This window comes from Lactuca serriola, chromosome 9, assembly GCF_051521515.1.
Source record: "Lactuca serriola cultivar US96UC23 chromosome 9, Lser_US96UC23_V15, whole genome shotgun sequence".
Lineage (NCBI taxonomy): Eukaryota > Viridiplantae > Streptophyta > Magnoliopsida > Asterales > Asteraceae > Lactuca > Lactuca serriola.
Genome location: NC_136416.1, coordinates 53,979,016 through 53,985,807, shown reverse-complemented (window position 1 = coordinate 53,985,807; position 6,792 = coordinate 53,979,016). Strand labels below are relative to the sequence as shown.

At 28.1% G+C, this 6,792-nt stretch overlaps 2 long non-coding RNA genes across 2 annotated transcripts; both read left to right on the top strand.

Annotated features, from left to right (window-relative positions):
- Positions 1 to 826: 826 nt before the first annotated feature.
- Positions 827 to 1,937, top strand: LOC145073621 (uncharacterized). The gene is made up of 3 exons (XR_013691462.1): positions 827 to 982; positions 1,110 to 1,322; positions 1,424 to 1,937. It is a non-coding gene; the product is annotated as an uncharacterized LOC145073621 (long non-coding RNA).
- Positions 1,938 to 5,102: 3,165 nt separating this feature from the next.
- Positions 5,103 to 6,186, top strand: LOC145073813 (uncharacterized). Its single transcript, XR_013691551.1, has 3 exons — positions 5,103 to 5,208; positions 5,343 to 5,555; positions 5,658 to 6,186. It is a non-coding gene; the product is annotated as an uncharacterized LOC145073813 (long non-coding RNA).
- Positions 6,187 to 6,792: the final 606 nt, after the last annotated feature.

The window sequence follows — 6,792 nt, the reverse complement described above, 5'->3', positions numbered from 1 at the left end:
ATTTCTATTTATATTCGTTTATTTTCATATATGTTTGTCTATATCTATAACAACCGACCAATTTATAGTTTATGACGTTTAGCATATTAGTAGACATAACAATTAATAAAACACGATGCATAGCTAGCTAATACTTCAACCAAGAGCAAATAATATATAATTCATATTCACTTATGAAAGAAATTCCAAATGAATTCCCGTGCATCACACTGATAGAAAACAAGACCTGAGATGGAAAACAATGTATAATGTTTGAAAGGATGTTTATATTCCTTCAAATTCCCAACATTGTAATTGTAATATTCTAAGATTTATGTTATCTGACAGTTGTTAAAAAGGAATTATACTTTATTATGTGTGCTTCTTGATTTGAATATTTATGTTTGTTCATTTATTCACATATGGTTCTTGACACTTGTAAGTTGTAAGTGTATCATAACTTATATAAGAACATACAAAAAAAATAAGTTTTTGATCAATAAAATGAAATAGTATTTAAGACTGAAAAGTAAATTGTCAAAACACAAGACATAAAAATAAATAATTTGTGTTTGACACATTATTTATAATTAGACAAAACAAGTCAATAATACATACAAAGAGTTTATATTATGTTAATACAATAAAATAATAAGGGTATGACATAAATTTTTGAAAACTAAAAGGTACATTTTTAAATACATACATAACTAGAAGGGCTAGAAATAAAAGTGTATCTTATATATGTAAATGGTTTCTTGAATTTAAGGGTGTAAACATAATCAATCACTTATTGAAAATTCTATATACAGATCAATCATTTCATCGTTAAGTTGGAATATTGTCGTGTATATAGATAAATCCTTGGAAAACGTGGATCTCATGAAATGTTTTAGACATGGATCTCATGAAATATTTTAGATATATATAGGCTAGATGAACAACTTCAGAGTTTCATAAGGAACATCGTCCAACTTATCTGAAATACACACAAAGCAAAATGGTACATACTTTCACCATATTCTGAGAGTTTGTTTTTTATATTTGAGTATGTTAGGTTTACATTGTTTCTTAATTGCTAAAATTCTTTCAACTCTTTTAGTAATATTTTATTTTGGATCCATATGCAGGCAACCAGTGCCACATACGTATGGGGTACACCTTGGGGAGGTAAAGGTGGAGAAAACATCTGGCAATTCTTAATACCAGATGGTGGTAGTCTTGCAGAGTTAACTATTAGTAGTGGAGACGTTGTAAATTCCATCCGCTTCGCTTACAAGGATCAGTATGGCTTTACGCTTACTTCTCAACACTTCGGTGGCGATGGTGGCTCATCTAATACGGTAAGCTTTGATTTCATGTGTAACATATACACGTCAGTATCGAACTTAAGTTCTTATTTATAATTAGTATATCAATCATGATATTTATATTTCGGCTTTAGATCACCTTCGCTGATGGTGAGTTCCTCATCGGGATTAGTGGACGTGTTGGATTTATTAACAACTTAACAGTGATTACGTCATTGTCTTTCGAGACCAACAACTACACTTATGGGCCATACGGCACAAACCCTGGGACTGATTTCTCGTTTGGGGTCACAAATGGTAAGTTTTCCGGATTTTATGGAAGGTGTGGGCTTTACGTGGACTCTTTGGGTGTCATTCTTCAGCCGAAAACATGATATATGACACATCATGCATGCTTGTGTTTGATGGAAACAAATGTTAAATGGTTCTTTTCGTTTCGTCTTCTAAATGTGCTACTCATATATATTTATTTTATATATTTTAAGATCGTATCTGGTTTCTTCATTTTGACACTAGAAAAATAAGGTCGGAGTTACGGTTACAATTACAATAAGCACCATTGTGCATTTGGTTTTTCATGTACTCCTATGTTTCCTTTCATATATGTAACTATATAAAAAAATCAATATACAAGTGTTTTTACGTTAACTTAATATACAATCTCTAAAATTCTCAAAACAAATTTTGTTATTTACTAGTCGATGAAAGTAAAATAATGACTATGACACTACTTGACCCAATATTTCCGACAGCCAAATTTGTCCGCATATATGAAACATGGGGAATATTTAAACAAAAGGTTATGATTAAAACTTGCGAACCAAGATAAAAGAAATAAGAAGAGGACGAATTGCACAGATTAATTCCTTTCTTCTTCTTGTGAACATGCACGTACAAAGCACACAAAAAGAAATAAACTTATTGTGCTGTTATTGGATAAACAAAAATGGAATTTGACATATATATATATATATATATATATATATATATATATATATATATATATATATATATATATATATATATATACACACACACACACTAAAACAAATAGAATCTTATTCTAATACCGAATCTAGGAAAAATTCCACTTATACTAAGGTAATCAAAATTTTCTAAAATTCCCTTATTTGAATTAGACATAACCAAATCCTAAAATATTTTTTTTTTCTTATAAGTCGATTAATCCAACAATCACCCCTTAATCTGTTTAATCATAATGCTCATTAAAAATAGTGTTTAATCAACATCTTTTCAAACCATCTGGATTCTCGAATTTCCTGGACACCCATCCTCCATCCCGGTCACACCTAAAGTCTTCTCTCAACCATTTTGAATGTTTACAACACATGTAATATGTAACATGACATCCCGTTGAATGTTGATTTACAAGGAACGTATCTAATGTCTATTATTTTGCTGCTTTGGCGTTATTACAATTCGACACGGTGAGTTGGATGGAAAACCATTTATGTTGCTTGACTGAATTCTTATATTCCTCCATCTACACTATACAATAATTGTAATACTTCTATATTTGAATTATCTGACGATTAATAAAATCAAATTTCATAGGTCTTGCAATGTATAGGTCTTGCAATCTCAATAAATAAAATAAATTTGTGTAATAATATAAGAATGAGGTATATTTATTACATTAGTTTATAACTCGTGGTAACCACGGTTATAAAATTAATTAAAATTTTATAATAAATAATTATAATTATTAATCTCTTATTTTAAATAAGTCATTTTAAATAAATTATTAATTAAGAGATATATCAAATTTTTAAAGTTATTATAACTTCAAAATTAACATATAATTAGAAAATGTAAATTTGAATTTTGAAATGCATTGCCTAATATATTTACATAACACATGACATAATATTAATAAAAAGTTGTATTAGAGTGACACTTGACAAAAGAAGATTAAAACTATTTATTTATTTGAATAGAGATTAATTAATATGTTTAGGTCTCATATTATAAAAAAAATATCAAATCACACATTGAAAGTTGTTCATCTTTTTTTTTTTCATTTTTTCATTTTTTTTTTACTTTTTATATAATCACTGTAGTAAAAAATCTCATAAAATACCATTGTATAACATTTTTTTCATCGTAACATATTTAACATGAGCAATAAAATATCATAGTGACTACGATGGAAATCTTCTAGATATATTTCAAATAATTTCAATTAAAATGTTAATGCTATGTGTTTTATTTTAAGTAATACTATAAATTCAAATGCATTTTTGATAAAGTTTATTTTCATTAAATTTTAACGATATGTTTTATTGGTTTAAGTTTATATTTTTAATTTCCAACCAATATATTGCTTTTCTAACTTGTTTCTAATATATATATATATATATATATATATATATATATACACATACATACTAGCCGTTTACCCGCGCAAAGCAGCGGGAGACAAATAGTTTGTTTCGACAATTAATTTCGTTTTGATGGAGAATGATTATTTTTCAATTCAATCATTAGTTTGTTTTAGGAAACATGTCATATTAAAAATAAAGAAAAATTGATGAAATTACCAAATTATAGGGTGTTGAGTATTCATTTGGATGAAAAAAGATATGGTCAAAACCTTTGAAGAGAAGATTTATTGGAGTTTGTTTAAATTTTAATATTATTTTATTAGTGATTAGTTGTACAATTAGCTTAATGATTTGGACGTCTTAAAAAAATATTATTATTTTATTCAATCTATTTTTAGAAATAGTGGGATTTGTTTTATAAGATAATAAAGATATATATATATATATATATATATATATATATATATATATATATATATATATATATATATATATATATATATATATATCCATTATTGATTTGGATGTGTATGTTCATTTATTTCCGTATGGTTCTTAATTTAGATATTCATGTCCATTTATGTTCGTTTTTTTTTTCATATATGTTTGTCTATAACAACCCTACCAATTTATAGTTTATGACGTTTAGCATATTAGCGGACATAACAACAAATAATAAAACACAATGCATAGCTAGCTAATAGTTCAACCAAGAACAAACAATATATAATTCATATACACTTATGAATCAAATTCCAAATGAATTCCCTTGCATCACACAGATAGAAAACATGACTTGAGATGGAAAACAATGTATAATGTTTGACTGCATGTTTATATTCCTTCAAATTCCCCACATTGTAATTGTAATATTCTTAGAATTATGTTATCTGACACTTGTTAAAAAAGAATTATACTTTATTACATGTGGTTCTTGATTTGAATATTTATGTTTGTTCATTTATTTACATATGGTTCTTGACACTTGTAAGTTGTAAGTGTATCATAACTTATAAAAGAACATAAAAAAATATGTTTTTGATCAATAAAATGAAATAGTATTTAAGACCGACAAATAAATTGTGAAAACACAAGACCAAAAAATAAATAATTTGTGTTTGACACGATTATTTATAATTAGACAAAACAAATCAATAATGTATTTACACTTACTATAGAAATATTACATACAAAGAGTTTATATTATGTTAATACAATAAAATAATAAGGGTATGAAATAATTTTTTGAAAACTAAAAGGTACATTTTTAAATAAATACATAATTAGAAGGGCCAGAAATAAAAGTGTATCTTATGTATGTAAATGGTTTCTTTAATTTAAGGGTAAACATAATCAATCACTTATTGAAAATTCTTTATAGAGATGAATTATTTCATCGTCCAGTTGGAATATTGTCGTGTATATAGATAAATCATTTGAAAACGTGGATCTCATGAAATGTTTTAGACATGGATATCATGAAATATTTTAGATATATATAGGCTAGATGAACAACTTCAGAGTTTCATAAGGAACATCGTCCAACTTATCTGAAATACTGGCCGAGCAAAATGGTACATACTTTCACCATATTCTGAGAGTTTGTTTTTTTTTTTTTATATTTGAGAATGTTAGGTTTACATTGTTTCTTCATTGCTAAATTTCTTTCAACTCTTTTAGTAATATTTTATTTCTGATCCATATGCAGGAAACCAGTGCCACATACGTATGGGGTACACCTTGGGGAGGTAAAGGTGGAGAAAACGTCTGGCAATTCATAATACCTGATGGTGGTAGTCTTGCAGGGCTAACTATTAGTAGTGGAGACGTTGTAAATTCCATCCGCTTCGCTTACAAGGATTAGTATGGCTTTACGCTTACTTCTCAACACTTCGGTGGCGATGGTGGCTCATCTAATACGGTAAGCTTTGAATTCATCTGTAACATATACACGTAAGTATCGAACTTAAGTTCTTATTTTATAATTAGTATATCAATCATGATATTTATTTTTCGGCTTTAGATCACCTTCGCTGATGGTGAGTTCCTCATCGGGATTAGTGGACGTGTTGGATTTATTAACAATTTAACAGTGATTACGTCATTGTCTTTCGAGACCAACAAGTACACCTATGGGCCATACGGCACAAACCCTGGGACTGATTTCTCGTTTGGGGTCACAAATGGTAAGTTTTCCGGATTTTATGGAAGGTGTGGGCTTTACGTGGACTCTTTGGGTGTCATTCTTCAGCCGAAAACATGATATATGACACATCATGCATGCTTGTGTTTGATGGAAACAAATGTTAAATGGTTCTTTTCGTTTCGTCTTCTAAATGTGCTACTCATATATATTTATTTTATATATTTTAAGATCGTATCTGGTTTCTTCAGTGTGACACTATAAAAATAAGGTCGGAGTTACAGTTACAATTACAATAAGCACCCTTGTGCATTTGGTTTTTCATGTACTCCTATGTATCCTTTCATATATGTAACTATATAAAAAAATCAATATACAGGTATGCTATATGCCTATATTTGTTGCTCAAGGGAACATCTAAGGTGGGTTTATGTCATCAAAACTCTTTTTACGTTAACTTAACATACAATCTGTAAACTTCTCAAAACAAATTTTTTTATTTACTAGTCGATGAAAGTAAAATAATGACTATGCCACTACTCAAAACTGACCCAATATTTCCGACAGCCAAATTTGTCCGCATATATGAAATATGGGGAATATTTAAACAAAGAGTTGTTATTAAAACTTGTGAACCAAGATAAAAGAAATAAGAAGAGGACGAATTGCACGGATTAATTCCTTTTTCTTCTTGTGAACATGCACGTACAAAGCACACAAAAAGAAATAAACTTGGTGCGCTGTTATTGGATAAACAAAAACGGAATTTGACATCTATATATATACTAAAACAAATAGAATCTTATTCTAATACCGAATCTAGGAAAAACAACACTTATACTAAGGTAATCAAAATTTTCTAAAATGCCCTTATTTAAATTAGACAAAACCAAATCCATAAATAATTTTTTTTCTTATAAACCGATTAATCCAACAATCACCCCTTAATCTGTTGGATCATAATGCTCATTCAGAATAGTGTTTAATCAACATCTTTTCAAACCATCTTGATTCT